This window comes from Canis aureus, chromosome 3, assembly GCF_053574225.1.
Source record: "Canis aureus isolate CA01 chromosome 3, VMU_Caureus_v.1.0, whole genome shotgun sequence".
Taxonomy (NCBI): domain Eukaryota; kingdom Metazoa; phylum Chordata; class Mammalia; order Carnivora; family Canidae; genus Canis; species Canis aureus.
Window position 1 is genome coordinate 586,683 of NC_135613.1, and position 20,715 is coordinate 607,397.

At 42.7% G+C, this 20,715-nt stretch overlaps 1 long non-coding RNA gene across 1 annotated transcript; it reads right to left on the reverse strand.

The window, feature by feature from the left end:
• Positions 1-5,869: 5,869 nt before the first annotated feature.
• LOC144306154 (uncharacterized) lies at positions 5,870-20,656 on the reverse strand. Its single transcript, XR_013373180.1, has 6 exons — positions 20,532-20,656; positions 16,643-16,978; positions 14,346-15,110; positions 14,072-14,170; positions 8,090-8,128; positions 5,870-6,018 (listed from the first exon to the last, which is right to left on the reverse strand). It is a non-coding gene; the product is annotated as an uncharacterized LOC144306154 (long non-coding RNA).
• Positions 20,657-20,715: the final 59 nt, after the last annotated feature.

Here is a 20,715-nt window from a genome sequence, read left to right on the forward strand (position 1 = left end):
ATCTGCAGGAACAGAATAGGAACTTCATTTGAAGCTTGCTCTGTGCAACCATTACTTCTCTTTTGCCTTTGTGCATCAACTTGCAGCAAGTTGCACCGTAAATGCAGTGACTTACAAGAAGTGAGGTGACACATTCTTTTTTATAAAAGAAAGAAACTCTGTAAAGCTAGAACTGGGAATATAAAACCAAAGCACTCAGCAGATAAATTACAAGTCATTTATCACTACTCTAGGACTTTATACAAGGAGAGGCTCCAGAGCTCATAAAGTTGGCCAGACAATTCCAATGATCTATGGGAACTGACCAACACCTTCCTGAACTCCGAGGATCATAAGTCAGAAGAACAACCAGAGTGGAGGCTCTGGGTCTAGCATGAGAGAAAAAGCAGACATAAAACAAAATTAAAATGGCAATGGTCATGGTGGTAAAATATTGTTCATCAGAGGTTTGCAGAATTAAATGAGACTGTCTTTGGGGTGTAAGAATCCATGCTTAAATGCCTTTCATACTTGAGGAGGCCTGCAGGTGACGGCACGTCCTTGATTCCCTTTGAATTTTCTTTGATTTTATTTAACATTATAGGCTTCCATAATCTTCCCTCCATGTAGCCATTAGGATTGGCAAGGATTGAGGACCAGGGAAACCTCAAATCCAGTAAATGCAGAAATTAAATATTGATGGAGGGTAGAGATACACAATCCCAAGCTGATCACTTCTAAATGGAAGACGGACTTTGATTCATTTTTTAAGGCCGTAGGTCATGACAAAGAATATTTACCCCTAGGCATTTCTAAGAATACATAAGTTGTAGTTTATCTTCCTTGCCCTATAACTCCATACATCTAGAAAGAAAGGGCCAGAAGACTTTATCAATCATCTGCTCGCAAAAACTCTTTACTTCACTGGTGGGGATGGTGAGGCTCAGAGAGCAGAAGTGAGTCATACACGGACAGGGTTGGCAGAAGCCAGGAACAGATTACAGGTTTCACGTCACTATCAGTAATAACTATGCAGGGTTATTTGTTAGCTTTACCGTTCTTATTCCCCAAAGGAGAAGATGATATGAATTCTAGGATTCCTGGCGATTGCCCAGGATGTGATTTTTTTTTTTTGTTTTTTTACTTATCTTTTTCAAATGAATGGAGAAATCTCTTAGCTTTTTAAACAAGTATTTACTGTTGCCATATAGGAAATGTGCGAACGCAGGCAATGCGTACAAAGATATATATATATATATATATACACACACATACATCAAGGATAATAATTAAAAAATGGACTTTATTTCAATGCCACTTCTTTACCAGTTTAACTTTTGTCACTTGCAGTGGCTCATTAGCTGCTGCCTAGATTCATGTTTGCCGAACGGGTTGTCTTGAGATTGCCGGCTCCTGCTGAATGCCCAAGTGGTCTCAGGACTTTTTAGGGAGTAGCAGTAGATAGCTACGTGAAGGTTGATAGGTGTTTTTAGCACAAGCTGACCCATCATTGGAAGATGGGAGAATGAGTTTTGTTGCTCTTGTTAAATTACATGATTTCAATCATGTCCCATCCTCTCCGTGAACCTTGGTTTTGTCAAGCAGTATTCTGCAAGTACTTTCATGTCTAATGAACAGTTGGTGGCTCCCTGGATTTATCAGTAAGAGGCTATTGAAAGATGATGAGATGTTGAGCAGATGACATTTATAAGTTTAATTATTTTCATTTTGAATATAATTATAGTTGCAGGTCTTTGAAAAACAAGGACATTTCACTGAGTTATTGCTCATTATATTATGGTGTTAACAATCGTCAAGGCCAGAGGGCTTTCCTTTTATTGGCCATGCAGATGATGCTTCTCTGTTATTCCCTTGCGTCACTATATTGGGAGACATGGTCACGATGCTATTGCTCTCAGAAGGGCAAATTGAGTCAACTAGAAAGAGATCCCTAGACTGAAAATACAGACAGCTGAATCCCACCGTTTACGAGAGTTTGGGAAGATTACTTAAAAACACTGGACCCTAGTTCTTACAATTGTAAAATGAGATGCTCGTGCTGCATTTACTTCAACAGCTTTTTTCATAGCTTAGAGGACCTTAATTTACCCTCCTCACTGAGGCATTTCTCACCCTGGCCAGCCAGGTAAGCTGTGGAGTGGGAATGAAACTAAGGTTTCATTTCCTTATGCCTAGAGGTAGGTTTACACCCCCTAGCATAGTGTGTGTGGGGGACTATTGTGGGATTTCACCCTGGTACAGGGCCATCCGTTTCCGGCGGCCAGATTATAATTGTGTGTCACATAGTCACATATTACCCTCCTTGAATAGCACGCTAACTGCTAGAATTCCTCTCGGTGTCCGGTGTCTTGGCATAATGATGAGGGTGTTTGCTCCTCTTTATTATATTCAAGGGGGGTGAGACTATGGGAGGAATCTAGGGTGGGTACCTGGATTTTGTCTGGAGATCCATCACATATATGTCATTTATCAGGCATTTGCTGTTTTCCAAACACTATGCTGTATAGTGTTGTCTCTGAAATTTGTGCATAAGATGCCTATTAAATTGGAACGTAATCAGTAACGGATTCAGCAGTATCAGTGAGGAAACAGGAGTAACGGGAAAATAGGTAAATAACATTCAAAGAAGTCCTATAATTTGCAAAAAAATAATTTATTTCTCATCAAAAATTCCAGAATTTGAACTTGCCCCTGTTTCAAAGTTTATCTTTGACTATACAGAAAGGTATATACCCTAGTAATATTAAAATCAGGAAATTATGCTTCAGGTAGTATCTTGTCAAATCCTTTAATGTTACCAGTAAGGTCACTGAGAACAGAGAGATCGAAAGGTTTATGTTCTAAGTCCAGCAGGTGTCAACCCTGGAAATAAATAATCAGGATTTTTAGCTACCAACCCAACACTTCCCCTTCTGGAGACCTTTTTCCCCTCAGGAATAGCTTCCTATATATGAGTTTGTAGATGATGACATCAAGAGAAAAAAGGGGGGGTAATGTTGATTGAACACTTATTTTGTGTGAGTCAATTCTGTTCTTTTTCTTTTTTTTTCTTTCTTTTTTTTTTTTTTTTTTTTTGAGAGTGAGCAAGAAAGCAAGCATGCAGGGCACAGGGGAGGGGCAAAGGGAGAGGGAGAAAGAAAATCCCAAGCGGGCTCCAGGCCTAGTGTGGAGCCTGATGCAGGGCTCAACCTCACCACCCTGAGATCATGACCTGGGCTGAAATCAAGAGCCTGACGCTTAACTGACCAAGCCACTCAGGTGCCCCAAGTCAGTTCAGCCCTTTAATCCTCAAAAAAAGCCTTGATGTGGTAGAAACAGAGAGAGACACTGTGGTCAGAGGTCCCTTGAGTCCACAGGAGTAACAGGAGAGCCAGAATTCACATTCCTTGTTGGCTGGACTCAGAGGCTCTTTGGTAAAACACTTTGGAAAGTCTAAGTCTAAAATTTTAGTTTGATTTAAAATAAACAGTTTGAAGTAAACACTGTGTGATGTCACCTTGTTATCTATTATGTTTTATAATGACCTTCAAGTTCTTATGTTCTCATTTTCCTCCCAGAAGACAAGAACAGCTTCATTGCACCATTACTGCTATGGCTGTGTCCGGTCATTTCTGGGTGTGAATTTGGCATATCTGAAGAGTTCGTAAAGTTTCTGCAATTTACACCTGGGATGGTTTTGTTCTGTCATAGCTTGAAAGCCATGATCAGAGCAGCGGATGCAATTCCTTAGAATTTCTCTAACACCTAGAGAAAGGGTGACCATTGCCAGAATTGTGAGAATTTCTTGCACGTTTGCTTGTTGTTTGCATATCATTGATGTGACCTTCTTGGTCTCACCATACGGGTATGTTAATAATCTCTTTATCCTCTTGGTTTTGAGGTGAGGCAAAATGTATTTGCAAATGAATTTAATGGATCCATGGTGGAGAAGCTTCAATTACCCAGCTTCAGGCTGGAAACAAATGAGGGAGGAAACGGGCTGAGAGAGGTGAAAGGTGATTAACTGTCAGGAGTTCCGGGAGCTCCCAGTGGAAGCTCAGGTCGTCAGACGTTGTGGGCCCCTCAGAGAGAGGCTGCGTCTGAACTTAGACAAGGGAGCACACGGATGCAGTTGAGTAGCTTGGATAGTTTTTTAAAAGGCAAAACAAACAAAAACACAGCTGGAAAGAGAAGTCCCGCTGAAGGTTTTTGCATTCAGGGCCTACTCTGAATCTTGAAGATACTGATTCCCATAGGATCTTTTTTTTTTTTTTTTTTTCATGAGAGCAAGCTACAGGAATTTGGCTGTTTGGGGATTGGGCCTCATTTTTGTCATGTGAATAGATATTCTTGATTAAGAAAAATACCCTCTTAACTCAACTGCTCTTATTGCTCTGTTTGTAGAAAAGATGCATGTCATAAAGACTGTGTATAAATATTTTGCCATCAAAACCATACATCTGTGCTCTGCTTAATATTTAAAAAACTCAGAAGAATATTGTTTAGTACAAAAGCAATGTAAAGAGGGAGTAATCTAGAGCAAACAGCATTCCCCAGGCCAACTGCATTGCCGGAAAGTTAAGAATAGTTTTTACATTTTTCTAGGGTTAAAACCACAACAACAAAGAGTACACACGTATGTGTATATAAATATTCCACAAAATAAAAATATTTATATTTATTAAATAAATGTCCCTTTGTAGAAAAAAAGCTTGCTAACTCCTGATTTAGAATCACGGTTTTAAATTTTGCAACCTATCTTATTTCTATTCCTATTAAAATTAGCTATCAGTGATTTTACTTGAGATCACCTTTTGGTGTAGGTGGATTATTCCCAGCCCATTTTATAGATGAAGAACTTGAAGTAATAAGCCAATGGTTAGTTAGCTTTTCAAATATGTAGGTAATGTTAACCTCTAAATTGCTTCTACTGCTTTAGATTTCAATATCAGGGCACTTATAAGTAATGACAATATATGGTATTATTGGGCCTCTACATGAATAAGGTGACAAGGATGAATAAATCTTCTGTTTACATCCGTGTAAAATGATTTACACAAATAAAATGTAAGTAAAACTTGATTTGACTGAATCTGTGTAGCAAAACCTACACAGATGTTTTGTTTTGACGTGAGCTCATCATAAACATTACTGTCAGAAAGAGTTTCTAGGGTAAAGATATCCGTAGTCCCTTGGAACTCCCCCCCGGGGAAGATGTGATCCTGCCGTAGCCCTACACCATGGGAGCCGCGGGAAATGCAAGAGACGCTCAGTAACACACACCTGCAGGGCCAACGCGCTCGAATGTATTCATATAGTAGAATATTAATATTAAACGGACTCATTTAATGCGGAAACAAGAACGCACTTAGGGAGGTAAGAGACTTAGTAAAAGAAAGACTAGATTCACTGTTTTCTGGATCACTGATTGCAATCAGACAAAAATACGTGATGAATCCTGAAAACGAAGGAACTTGGAGAAACTTCCTAAGAGACACCCAGCAAGTAGGTGACGGATGGTTTGTCTTTGTTACGATATAATCAATAATGAGGAGGATTTAGGAAGTCTCATTGGCAAACATCTGACTTACACCAGCCCAGAGAGGAGCGTCTCACTCCACGGTACTGGCGTGCATCTGTCTGTTCTAATCTATTTTAATCTTTTGGACGCTTTGCCTGAAGATACCAGCACATTTATGTCAGCCAGCCGGGCACCACGAAGCTCCAGTTGGAGCAACGGCTGTTGCAGGTATTTTGCTTGACCTGTGACATGGTTGTTCTCTCAGGCGACACTTTCAAATGTCCCGATTAATGAACGTATAGTCCCGGTTTCCTTAGGCCCAGTCATTACATGTATAATTAAATAAACTTAAAAAAATAAAATGCTGACTCACGTAAACGAGTGCTCACAGGAGGCCAGGAAGCTGCGGCTACAGGATCCCCAGGACCCCAATACCAGGTTGCAGAGGATGAGCCGTGGTGCGTCTTGTGGCCTGGAGCTGGCTTGCACCTCAGCGCCCTGGGAGGGACCCGAGAGGCCTGGAATGATGTGGTCAGTCGCTAACTGGTCATTTTGAGTTTGAAGTTCTAGATGAAAACAGCTTAGAATACAACTTTCTGGCCACTCCCTGTAGACCCGTGCCCTGACCCTGACGGTGAAGGCCCGAAGAGGACAGCTGTGTAGCCATCAAGAGTCGCGACTCAAATTTGGGCTCAGATTATGGACGCTTAAGTCATCTCAAATCCTGGCGTTGCGTGTCCCTTAGAGCTAAAATCTTGACATTTTTCATTTCAGTCATTAACAAAAGGTATTAATTAGTTTTTTTTTTTGATGATGTTCGCTGAGCACTTATTACGGGTTAGGCCCTGTGCCAAGCACTGGTCGTGCAGTAACACGCGATGCTTTCTCTACCTCATGCAGAGGCGGCCTTATTATTTTTGTTTTTCAGAACAACTAGTAGAGGCCCAGAGAAATTAAGTGATTTGCTCGAGTTCACGTATTTGATACATGGGGAAAAAAAAACAAAGAAAAAACAGAATTCTAGTTCAGGCCGTTGATTTTACATCCTCTGCCCTTAACAACTGTGTTATATTGTACCCATAAAAATTATAATAGTAAAATACTAAAAAAAAAAAACTAAAAAGCACACTCAATTCCCCACCTTGTTGTTGATTTCAATTATTCACATTCCTTCTTGTCATTTTCCCTTTTACAGGAAAAACTTTTGCATATTTGAGTATCACATACATCATTTTGTAGTTCCTTTTCTCATAAGCAAATGACATAGTATTTGTGATATAGTATTATATAGGAAATAATCATTTCAACGGTTGTTTGAAATTTTACCATATGGAAGAATAATTTAATTAATATTCTCCTATCCCAGAACTTTCATGTTATTGGAAACTTGGTGGTGTTGTCTCTGAAGCTTTATGTTGAATTATTTCCTTAGAACAGGCTACCAGGGAAATGGCTCTTGGATCATGCTCTGTTTTTTGTGTAGGTATCAGATTGTGCCTTTACATAGGACTTACACATGGCCTTTCTGAAATGTTGTTGCTGTTGTGAAATCCGGATAATTTGCCTTAAGAGTATCCGTGGCATCTGGCCGACGTGGATTGGAGGGTTTATCTGGTTAATTGGTCAGTGGTTCTCCCTCACGATTATATTTAAGTTGTCCTTGACCACGGTGCCCCATTGAACCTAATAGAGGCTGACTTATTCTTTGCCAAAATGTAGAAGTAACTACGTTTAACGGCAAGATCTTTAATAATTGTCATCTAGCATCTGTCATTATGAAGAATATGTGAACTAACAACTTAAGAAGATGCTTGTAAAGCATGGTTAAGTTCTTTAATAAAAATTACTAAAAGATCTTCACCACAATCCACGCATACAAACTAAAGTAACCCCCTGATATTAGTTTTTTTATTTTTATTTTTTAGAAAGACTGTATTTACTCCTGAAAGACATAGAGAGAGGCAGAGACACAGGCAGAGGGAGAAGCAGGCTCCATGCAGGGAGCCCGACGTGGCACTCGATCCCAGGACCCTGGGGTCAAAGGCAGATGCTCAACTGCTGAGCCCCCCAGGGTCCCCTGATATTAATTTTTTTAAATATCAGAATCATTAATAATTAAATGGGTCTAAATTCACACAGTAATATCAATCATCTAGAAGGATCTTTGGAAAGGATCCTTTGCTCTACCTCATATCCTATAATAGAGCCTTATTTTTTTATTTTTTTATTTTTTTATTTTTTTATTTTTTTTTACTCTAGACATTGCTGTAGCAAATAGCTACACATAGTAATTCTGTGCATATTCACACCTGGAAATACGAGGGGGTTAACGCTGCATGAAACAACTCCTGACTGGGTGCTGGTATGCTCCTCTCTTTCTTTCACGGAGTAGAATTCTGAGGTGCACACCACATAGCCCCTCGGGGCTCCCCAAACAAGCCTCCTTTTTTTGTGTGCCTGTCCCAGTTGCTTGCATTGGTGACCAGACCCATAGCCCATCTTTGATTTGTTTTAACTCCTTCCTAATGTTTTTTCTTCAATTCCCTGAATCACATTTCTTGGGATAATTTCCAAAATTAATCTACCTACCTGAAAGCCCTTGTCTCTGGCTTTGCTTTTTCGAAGAACCTAGGTGAAAGCATGGAGCATTTACTCATTTAGCTTCAAAAAGATAAAAGAACTCAAGAAAAGATCTTAGGGTAAAAATTCTAAGCTCAAGATATATGGCATACATTTTCAATCTAAGGGTGCTTATGGTTCTGTGTTTCTAGTATGTACTCATTGTAAAACATTAAGATTAAAAACTAAGGGATTTCTTAGAAGAAAAAGAAACTTACAAATATCTTTCTCAACTCCCAGAAGCAACGACTATATAAATTAATATGTTGGTATGTATCATCCAGCTTTTTCATGCATATAAATACATTTTCAATGTAAAACTATACGAACTCTATGATCTTTGTTTTATGCATAAAGATGGTCTCTGAATTTCCTTATATAGACTTTATTTAAAATGGGCTTTAAGTTAGAAGCATTCTAGTGTGCCTGAGTGGCTTGACGTTTAAGTGTCTGCCTTCGGCTCAGGTCATGGTCCCAGGGTCCTGGGATGGAGCCCCGCATCGGGCTCCCTGCTCAAGGGGGAGTCTGCTTCTCCCTCGGCCCCTCCCCGCCAACTCATGTGTGCATGTGCTCTCTCTCTCTCAAATAAAGAGATAAAATCTTTTAAAAAACAAATTAGAAACATTGTATTGCACCATACGAATTCTCTTCGCTTTTATACTATTCTCTTATTTTTGGACATTATTCATCATTCTGCAAAGATGATTATTCAAATGTGTCATGTATGTATGGTGTGTGCTATGTGCTTGTGGCATAGGTTTCGTGCGCTAAATGTGCATTATTAGCATGATGTGTGTGGGTATCTGTTCTGCGTGTGTGGTCTAGTGTGATATGTGTATATTGTATGTGTGGAGTGTGGTATATATGTGGTGTGTGGCAGTCATGTGTGTGGTGTATGTGTGAGGGGCAGGTGGTTTACGTGTTGTGTGTGTGGACTACACAAGGTGTGTGCGTGGCCTATGTATGCTGTGTGTGGTCCACGTTTGGCAAGTGTGTGCTCTGTGTTGGGTGTGTGTTGTGAAAAGTGGTGTAAGCGGTGAGTATGTGTGGTTAAAAAATGTTATTACTCAACAAATACTTATAGAAATATTATTAAAATAAGATAATGACAAATGAGCCATGTTTCTATTGGAAATTTTGTCACATTGTATTTAAATCATTGGTGTATGAGAATCTTCCCTTTGCTCTCCTGTCTTAGTTATTCTGTGTACGTATGTATATAATTTGAAGGAAAAATGGTGTCTATATTTATTCAGTGGTATTTACATGATAGTGAAGTTGAGAACTGCTTCAAGCTTTTCATATTTTATTGGGTATTTGTATTTTTATTTTTATGAATTAATCCATTAAGCTTTTTTTAAATTAATCTATTAAGTCTTAAAATACTAGCAACTTCTTGCTAGACACGTCTCCAAAGGCAAGGGAAACAAAAGCAAAAATGAACTTGGAATTTAATCAAGATAAAAGGCTTTTGCACAGCAAAGGAAATAGTCAACAAAACTAAAAGGCAACCTATGGAATGGGAGAAGATATTTGCAAATGTCTTATCAGATAAAGGGCTAGTATCCAAAATCTATAAAGAACTTACCAAACTCAACACCCCAAGCCAAAAAATCCAGTTAAGAAATAGGCAAAAGACATCAATGGACATTCCTCCAAAGAAGACATGGAAATGGCCAAAAGACACATGAAAAAATGCTTAACGTCACTTGGTATCAGGGACATACCAATCGAAACCACAGTGTTATCCCACCTCACACCAGCCAGGACGGCTAAAATCAACAAGTCAGGAAACAAGAGATGTTAGTGAGGATGCAGAGAAAGGGGAATGCTCTTTTATTGTTGGCGGGAATGAAAGCTGGTGCAGCCACTCTGGAAGACAATATGGAGGTTCCTCAAGAAGGTAAAAATAGAGCTACCCTACGACCCAGAAATTGTACTACCAGGTACTTATCCAAGGGATACAAACATAGTGATTTGAAGGGGCACCTGCACCCCAGCATTTATAGCAACAATGTCCTCAATAGCCAAACCACAGAAAGAGCCCAGATGTCCATCAAGAGATGAATGGATAAAGAAGATGTGGGTTATATATATATATATATATATATATATATATATATATAATATGAATGGAATATTACTCAACCATCAAAAAGAATGAAATCTTGCCATTTGCAATGATGTAGATGGAACTAGAGGGTATTATACTAAGTGAAATAAGTCAGTCTGAGAAAGATAAATACCAAGTGATTTCACTCATATGAGATTTAAGAAACAAAACAGATGAACATGGAGGAAGAGAAGGAAAAATAAAGAAGATGAAAACAGAGAGGGAGGCAAATTGTAAGAGACTCTTAACTCTAGAAAACAAACTGAGGGTTGCTGGAGGCGATGCAAGTGGGGACATGGGGTATCATTGGTGTATGAGAATCTTCCCTTTGCTCTCCTGTCTAGGTGATGAGCGTTAAATGCTAGGTGAAGAGCATCAAAGAGGGTTTGAAGTTATGAGCACTGGGTGTTATATGCAACTGATGAATCACTAAATTCTACCCCTGAAACTAATAATACAATATATATTAATTAAATTGAATTGAATTTTTAAAAAAAAGCAATTCACAAAAGAAAAAATAAAGTTCTCTCAAGAGTTCATAAAACAGAGAATTGTGAGAAGGACAAGGGAAGTGCTCTCAATAGAGATGATCTAAATCCTACATACACAGACAGACACAGAGGGATGGTTATTCGGACCAAACTAAACCCATCAGATATAAGTTTTTCAGTACTTTAGTCTTAAATGGACGTAAGAAGAGAAAATATTAAAAATAAATAAATAAAATATAAAATAAAATAAAATAAAATAAAATAAAATAAAATAAATAAAAAAGAAGAGAAAATATTAAGCACTATCACCATAAAAAGGGGAATGACAAGGAGAAAAAAAGACTATCACTATCTTTTGTTTCTTAATTCACGAACACATACCTACATGCTAAACATATATACACAAACTTCTTATGCAAAAATCTAGAGACTACAGGTGGGAGTGTATACTCAGGATGGGGGATAATGATGTGAGGAACATAAAGTTGGATCCGACTGAAATTATTCAGTTCCACTAAGCTGAAATTCTGGATTTGAGGTTGTAGCTCAAGAGGTAAGAAAAGGCTCTAGTACTTGATTGTTTGGCCGGAACATGGCCCAAAAGGTGGCCTACACTGTGCGAGGGGGAAATGCCAGAGCTGCCTCGGTACGCTGTGGAGGAGGACCCTCTTAGGGGATCGTCTCCTTAGAGGGATGGGAATGTTAGTGTGGGTTTATCATGTAGGACTTGGGAGGGCCCAGCGGACACACTTCTCCCAATGACCGAGAGATGAATGTGTGAGGAGTGGCCCCGGCATCAATGGAGAGCTTTGTGGTCATTCTTTTCCCGTAGGTCAAAAGTTCCCACTATGGGAATTGCGGTCATGGACATAGGATCCTTAAATGCAGCGGGGTGGGGGGAACTGGATTCTTATCCCAGTTAGTGGTAGGGCCCAGTGCTAGGGGCCAAGAGACAGTGTTTCATCCCCAAAGGAAGGAGGTCTGGTTAGCACAAGGGGCAGCAGAGTCAAAACAGCAATGAGAATGGTCTGACTCCCGCAGACCTGTGGCATCAGCTGGCGTATCGCCGTGTCTTTAGAAGAGAAATAGACATTCGGTCTCCTAAATTCTTGCTTGGTCTGAATCAGATGAAGAATTCTGGGTAAAATGATCCAATGTCCAACCTGAGTCATAAGAACAGTGTCATGGTCCTTCAGACTTGAGTCAGTCGACAGACCTAGGACCCCTTAAATGGAGGGAAGGCTACGTCCCCTTGAGGAAGGATCCTGCTCTCCTGTCAACGTTTTATATCATTAGCATGACTCCCAGCCGTCCACCAAGGGGACGGATGGCGCTTTATTAGGCGTTGGGGAGAAGGACAGAATCAGATTCTCCAGGGACATAGTGGACTCTCCCGCCAATGGCTGGAGACCCGCGGAGTCACTGGCCCACCTGTTGAAGCTGGTGTCATGGAGGCCGAGTGACCTGGCTTAGGTCTGCCTCGCAGTGGGTTCGGCGGTTCTCTGAGCACATCCTGAGGTTACTTTTCAGTTTGGGGATGTGTGGTTAGAACAGACGCCCTCAGCAGCCGGGGGCTTTGCACAGCGTAATGCTTCTGCTCCGTGCATGTGAGCAGCTCGTGCAAAACTGAGGCTGGTATCCTGTCCCCATGCTCAGCTATGGGGGCAGCAGGAAGCCCCCGATCCCTGGACAACGCTCATCACAGCCCTTCCTGTCGGACGTAGCATAACACCAACAGCTTTCCGCCTCCTGAGGTGACCGCGGAGCACCATGGCTCTCGCACCCTGTTTGTGTAATATCTGTGATGACGACTGCTCGCTTCCATCTGCAGCGTCAGAGCCACCATCACCATGAGGGGGCCGCGGGGCCGCACGCGGGAAGAGCTGAGAGGAGCTCTGCTCAGGGCCAGCGCTGCCGGGGTTCGAGTGTGTCTCCTTCCTTCTTAAAGACCAGGGCTTATCAGGGGCCGGACCCGCAGCATCGCTGGGCCTTCTGAGCCCCATTGAGACAACGGTAAAGTGTGACCTCCGGAAAGCTTGGCATTTGAGTCACTCTTCAACAAAAAAGATTCAAGTGGTGAATTCAGCTACGTCTCCGCACACTCCGTTTGGTACTTTACCAAACACCCCGCTTCCAGGATGTTTACATTGTATTTTTGCCACTGAAGGGAAAAGCTCCCCTTTCACAAGTGGGCTGTCGGGGGCTCAAGTTGCAAAGGCAGGAGGGCCGGGGTGGGGGGACACCCCTGACTCCCAGCTCTCTTTGCACAAAGCAACCTGGACAGGTAGGAGCCACGTGGCAGGAAAGGAAGCACAACGGTGTGGGGTGTCTGCTCCGGGACCTTGGCTGGCCTCTCCTCAAATTGCCATGTTCCATTTTCAGAAGAGGAACCAGAATATGTACATCCTAACTCAAAAATTCTGCAGCTTATGAACTTTGCTACCATAGGAGAGAATGAGGTTCGATGACTGGCGTGCGGGGGTTAATCCAGAGGAGGTGGGGAGACGGGCTGGGCCCCAACCCCCCGCCCCAGGCCGCATGGCCTGGTCCCTCCACATGCCTGATGGGCCCCAGCTCCGGGGGCTCTGGCCTTGCTGCTACACGGGACCGAAAGGCCTTTGCTTTTGTTTCTGAAATGTCAGAATCTTGGCCACCAAGGTCTGGACGCTGCGCTTACCCCCGTGGCTTCCGTGGCGTCAGGAAAGGGACCAAGGACGCCGCGAGGTGACCCAGCATACACTCGGGGAGACTCCTGCCTCCCGCAGGGCCCACCCATAACAGAAGTGCCGACCCCCTGAAGCCCTCGATGTGATGCTTAGAGCATAAAAGAAAACTGCATGAGACCTAAGCTGTGGGAGGAACCCAGAACTGACTGCTGTGTCGTGAGATGGTTTTGCGTTAGGACAGATGTGACCAGAAAGAACTAGATTTAACCCAAATTAGCAAATTTAGTTACTGAACGTGAATATTTAGGAAGTATGGATTCGTAGTGGTTTTCGCCAGCCTGACTAAAGCAACAGACTAGTTTCCATATGAAAACATCCTAATAATACATAAAATTTACTATGGAATAGAAAGAAAAATGGAACAATGTTGTTTCACCATAGTCCTCCCCTTCAAGGCCGTTCAAACATCTGTGCATGTCTAGTTTTTACACGTAGAATGTACTAGAATTTTGACTCTCACTGTCCATTGTGGTCCACCCTGATTGGCTACTTGCCTGAAAATAAGAGAACATTTTTCTTTGGCTTGGGTTTTTAGATAATCAGCAAAAGGTCTGTTAGAGAACGAATGAATTTACACTTTGAGGAATATGCCTATGGGTTTAAAAAGTTGCCTAAACCTTACCTCTGCATCAGGGAAAGGATCACAGCATCATCTCTCTTCTGCGCTGGAGTGGTCTTTCCATTCCTTTGACCAGCTTCTATTTCTAAGACTTTTTTTGGACTGCAAAAAAAAAAAAAAAAAAAAAAATATCAAACAAACAAAAATATTGTTTTTCCACTTTTTTCCCCCCATACGGAATATTCATGAGCTAGACTTTCCTTTCCTTTTCCTGACTTGTTTTGGGGCTTGCGAGCAATATCTCCGTATCACCTGCCCCACTCCGTGGAGTAATTACCTTTTTTTAGTAGATTAGTGGTTGGTAGCTGTCCAGTGACACATCGGAGCTGCACAGACTGGGTCTCATACTTTTAAAATAAAAACAAAAAAATCACAACTTAATAAGCACCGCTAAATAGTGAATAGCACAATTATTTAAGGGTGCCTCTCTTGTTTTGTTAAGGTATTGACCATTGATTGATCTCTCTCATTACTGAGGATATTTTTTTTTTTACTTTTTTTTTTTACTTTTTTTTTTTGAGGATATTGTTAAAACATCTGCTGTATGTCCAAACATGCTGTAGGCATTGAGGAGAAGAAAGGACGGCTATATTCGGGCATCTCACAGTTTTGTGGGGAAGAAAAGAGGGAGCGTGTCTACTGGGATATGCAAGTCACACAGGGCTCAATTCTAGAGGGATAGTCCTGAAAGGTTGCTTAGAAGGTCTGCAAGCATCTTCCTGAAGGATGGAGCCAAACCAGTGGAGGAGGGAGGCGTTTCCAAGGAGACAGAGGGGTGAGAGGCCTGTAAGCAATCAAGCGTTTTGACCCGAAGAGTAAGGCACAAATAGAATAAACGTGGAAGGTGAGGCTGGACGGGAAGGTCGGCATCATTTCGCGAAGGCTCTTCGGTATCAGCCAAAGTGAGGAGTAGGTGCTGGGTAATGCAGGTAGGATGGGGCTGGCTGATAAAGGAGGCAGACGGTTACTGTGGAAGTCTGGGTCTGGATGTGGCGGCGTGAAAAGCCCTGCAATGATCATGTGAACCTTTAAAAACCATTTCCTAAAAAAAGTAAAAAATAAAAAATAAAAATAAAACCATTTTCTGTGATTAGATTACACTCAGAATAATCAGAATGTAAATGACCTATCAAATTTTATGCAATCATCCTTACATAAAGCTATCCATATTAACCTATGTCTCCTGGGTCAGTTACTTATTTTTTTTTATTAACCCCAGGCACCGGTGTCTTATAAATCCAACGTTATTTTTAACAAACTTTCATAGCGCTGATAGAGAGCAGGATTCACTATCTCTAACTTCAAGGAAAGGAAATGATTTGCATTCCTGCCAGAAATCCAATGTCAACAGATATCAACCCCTCGAAATACGCTTGTTATTAAAGTAGTAACAGTGCATGAGACTCATAAAGGACTAAAGGGGGGAAGCAGACGTTGATAGAAAACTAACCTTAAAACACAGAAAAAGGACACGATTATTATTGATGTCATTGGTTTAAATTTCCTACCCTAAAAAAGCACTTTAATTACCATATGCTTATCATGTTGGTTGAATTCATTTGTAGAGAGAATACAATCATTAATTATCATAATTAAGACACCTGAATTCAAAATGAGTGGCGTTCATTCTAACCTCAGTTGTAGCTATGTTTTATCTCTGACAGTTGGGTTTCCAATCAAATGTTATCTGATTTTTTCTCCTTAATCATTAAGAAATGCTTTACTAATTAGCACATAAAATTCATGCCACATCAGACTGAATTGAATCAAGGCCTATTATCTTGAGCAGTGAGACACTTTGAAATTCTCAGTAATAGGGCATGAATATGTTATACGGTTCATACACATTTCATGAACCTCCACATTAGCACGATTTTTTTTTTTTTCCAAGACAGTGCCATTAGTTATGCCATTTTCAGGACCTTTAATTCGATCATGCTGTTTAACAGCCTGTTAGATTGTGGTGCTATAAAGTCATACATTAATTTATCTTTGGTTACACTTCGGCAAAATGATTGTATTTGGTTATAAATATCCTGGACGGGATGAAAAAGGACAGACTTGCTGAAAGCTACAAAGCACTGTTGAGATAAACCCTGGCTTTAATATTTTATGAAAAGCAATTTAGGATTTGTGCCAGAAATCTTCTCTTGGCCTTTCTCCCCCTGACGTTGTACACGCTGCTCTTTGACCAGGGGCTGGGCCTGTGCGACCACATTGGCGGGCTCTCGGACGCTGACTTCTCTTTGCATTTGGCTGGAGGCCCCAGGGACAGAGTTATGTCGCTCATTCCCTCTCCCTGACGCCACTGAGCGTGGCTGTGTCCCTCGACTTGTGTCTTTAGGAGATCCTTGTTTCCAGGTCAGGAAACGCCCTCTCAGCCCTCCCCTTGCTTCTGGTATTACTGGCCCTACCTACATTACTGCACACAAAATACCGTACACAAAATTATGGCCATCAGGGTCTTAAAAATAATAGCAAAGACAAAAGTTAGCCACCAGTTGGTGGTAAACACTGAGAAACTACCCCAAGTTCTAGACTTCTCGCCAGTGCCCCGGGTAATGCAAAACCCACATTCCCATCTGGCAACAGTCAGCAGGAGCTACACGGGTCTGTAGTGTCTGGGCGCCGGGAAGATGCGCTTTGCCATCTGCTGCCCTGCTCCTGGGTCGTCTTCTGCTTCAGTCTTCTGCACTCCTTGCAATACTCTGCATTCTTTGTAGACACTTGAGTTTGCACGAAGGGGCCTTATAACGAACGGGTGGTATTCCAGTGCAGTCCTGGCATCCATTCAGCTCATTCTCTTCTTTGATTAGGTCACTGCCCCAAGTACATTTCAATTGAGGCTCTCTCCTCCGTTTGCAGAGAATAAACAGAAGAAAACTTGAGCTGCTTCAAGCCCCACAGATACTGAGTAGCAGTACGAAGGTTGAAATGGAAGCACACAGAAAAAGTGAATCAGAAGAAAAAAAAATCTTTTTAATTTTTATGCAGAGAAAATTTGTAATGCATATGAAAGATAAAATACATCCACAGACCAAGAACCTAAGATCGTTCATTTTAATACTAGAGAATTTTTATTTGTCACATATATAGTGCGTTACTCATTTTACTATGTATTATCTATGATATGTAATAATATTTTTTATTTTTATTTTTTATTTTTGTAATAATATTTTAAGTGAATTTTGTTTGATATAATATATACTTGATGATATGTTAAAGCAAGCAGTCATTTTACTATACAAAGAATTTTAATGCATTATATTAGCAAATTATATCACATTTCTAGAAATAAATTTGTATCAGCGTCAGACAATAGTCATACAACTCAATTCTGCTCTTTACTTAACATAACTATGTGTGTATGTATTATCACTCTTTTAAAAATCACGTAGCTGCCCCATGATAGCCTTAACCAACCCAATTTTTAACAGATCATATCAAATTTTGCTTTTATACATTTTTAGTTTTATCATTCTTATACCTAAATCTTTTGCATATTTCAAAATTATTTCCTTAGAATGTTCACGATATAATCCCCAAAATAAGTAAGACAGCTGGGCTTTTTTTAACAAATATTTTGACAGATTTTCTTTGTTTAAATAAATAGATTAATTAAATAAAAGGGATTTCACCATGTCCAGGTACTGAGCAGACTGGACTGTTTTGACATGTCTTAACTTAACCTCTTTCAGTCAAATTATAATCCTAGAACCGCAAAATCTTAAAGGTCAATAAATATTTACAGTTCACCCTTGAACAATACAGGGGTTAAGGACACTGACAGCCCCACACAGTGGAAAATCCACTTTATAGCTTTTGACTCTCCCCAAAACTTAACTACTCATAACTTACATTTGACCAGAGGCCTTTCTGATAGCGTAAACAGTTGGTTAACCCAGTTTTTATGTTAAATGTATTATATATTTTATTCTTACAGTAAAGTAAGCTAGAGAAAAGAAGGTGCCACTGAGAAAATCGTAGGGAAGAGAAAGTACACTTATGGTCCTGTACTGTTTATTGAAAAAAAAAATCGACGTATAAGTGGACCCATGTGGTTTAAGCCCATGTGGCTCAAGGGTCAACTCGGTTTGGCATCCGTTCTGCGCACGGTGAGGATATAGGCGCAAATTAGGCATGAACACGGATTAGCCAGTTTCCCTCACTCTCTAGGCCTTTAATCGAGTTGAGACCTGAGGTTTGGTTGTTGTTGAGTTCATGACTTCCTAGGCTCTATCATGCCAAATCCCATAAACAAACCCAACAACACAATACCCCAACACACACATGCACACTTACACAGAGGACTTTTTTTTTTTTTTTGTAGAATGGATCAGAATGACTCTGTTCATGTTTTCCCACGACCACATTCTTTCAGCAGCCTACGGAAACCTGGTTGCTGTGCAGTGAAGCCTGCGAGTCACCATTAAGCAAAGGTTCCGTGTTGTGATTAAGTCAGTGTCTTGACTGGGTTGTGTGTTGATGTCCGTGGGCGTCTGCAGACAGAGCAAGAACTCCTGGGGGTGGGTAGGCGACACCCCATGGTACGGGGGTCCGTGGCTGGTGGACGCCCCAGCTCTGGGAGGCCCTCTGTCTCCGCCGGGCCACCCCCTCTTTACGCAAATGGGAAAACTGAAAATCAGCGAGCCGCGTAAACCTGCGCAATGCCATGCAGCGAATCAGTGGCGGGCCTGCCTCCTCCGTTCCTCTGTCTGGAGGCACCGTCCAGACGAAGCTTGAGAACACACCGGGCCTTTGCAGGTGGCTTTGCTTTCCTCCTTCACGGTGAGCAGCGAGATGTGCGGCCCCACTGTGTGGGGTCCCTCACGCTGTCCCGGCAGACTGACTGTAAGAGCGTGGGTCGCATGCAGTGTTATTTCAAGATCATAAGATATTTGAGAAACAGATGGCGGTGCGCACCAGAGATCACAGGAGATGGCAGTTCACAGCAGTAATTAAAAGGATCCTGAACAATGGAAAGGCTTTTAAATCAAGCAGTAAACTTTACATAATTAGGCATTCTATTTTTTTTTCATTCCTTTTTGGCACAGTTTTAGACAAGAAAGTTTTTTTTTTCTTTCTGTCAACAGTTTCTTTCCCCCTATATGTTATGCAGAGGAGGCCTTTGAGCATTTGGACGTACGTGCAGTCAGGAACCAGCATGGGAGCGTGGCGCGAGCTCCAGCTCAATCACTTGATCAGAGTCGTCCGAGAATCTTCCTGGGCCTCCAGCAAGCCCATCCCGCCTGGAAATGTGACGCTACCTGCCACGGGGACGAGTGGCTTCGCAGAGGAAACATTGCCACGAGGGGATCCGTGAAGAATCACACGGTGGCCCGTGGGCTGGGGCAGAGCGCACGGTCACCAACTGGTAGCTCGCACAAAAGATGTGCTGTTTCTAAGACGAGACATGAGTGGCCGCGGTAGGAAAGATCTGATACGAGTGTCACGGATCGATTTGCTAAGTCACACGAGTAGAGGCGCAGATCTTCATGGTCAGGACTCTAGAGAGCAGGTGGCCCAGGGGACGCTCCGAGCAGACACTCGGTGGGCCGATCACGAGTTAAACGCCCGCGGTAGTTAAGGGGGCTCTCGTGCTCCCCGGCCTCCCCTCGTGTGTGTGTGACCTGTGCGAATCCGCCGAGAGAGGCCGGCGTGCACACGTGTGAGTGGGGGGATCCTCAGGCAGGCTCCTCACCCGGGGCGGCCCGAGCCAGGCCCGTCCCTGTCCCGCGAGGTCGTGACCTGGGTGCCCCAGTCCGGGCTCCTGCAGGAGGGGACACACGATCCAGAGCCGCCCCGATGCTTTGGGGGAGCCACGAGCTGCCTGGGGTGGAAGGCGGGCGCCTGAGGGCAGCGGATGCTGCGGAGCCGTCAGCTGTGGCTCCTGATCCCAGACGGGCCCTGTCCTGTGACCTGCTCTATGCGACTCCGCAGTGGTCTGGGCTGGCCTTCGTCTCCCGCATGCCAGGCGGCCTCTGGTCGCGCCCGGCCTCCACCCTCACCCCCGCTCCCCGGGCTGGGCAGCCTCTGCGCTGCGGCAACGGGATGGCCCCATGCCAGGTGGGAGACCGTGTGCGACGAGGCTTCGGCACACGTCTGCCCCCCACTTGCAAGCTGTTCCAAAAGGAAAAAGACAAGTTTAGATCTCCTACTAGGGGACTGAAGTCGGGCCTGGGGATCAGGTGGGCCTAGGGTGACGTCTCCCCTTGCTTACACGCTTGGCCTCAATGTGTGACAAGCCTGGAGGATTGCTCATGTTGTCTTCCTCTGGGGAACGTGCTGCTCCCCGCATGCCGCGGGTTTTGCCAGGCTAACCAGGGTCCTTCCAGGCCATGTCACATCCGGACCTCAGGGGACACCGTGCATTTGCTGACGTCACAGGCTGTGACCCGGGGCTCCTGATGATCACTTGCCTCATGCACGTTAGGAAGGAAGCCCTCGACTCCATCGGACTCACCGGGTGAGACAAGCCGAGCTGAGAAATGAGGGACTCAGATGCCTGATGGACTCCAGGAGGGGCCTGATAAAGCCAGCTGTGATGTGGGTGACCAGGTGGAGATCCTGCTGTGATGTTGGGTGATGAGGTGGGGATCCTGCTGTGATGTCAGGGTGACCAGGTGGGGATCCCACTGTGATGTCAG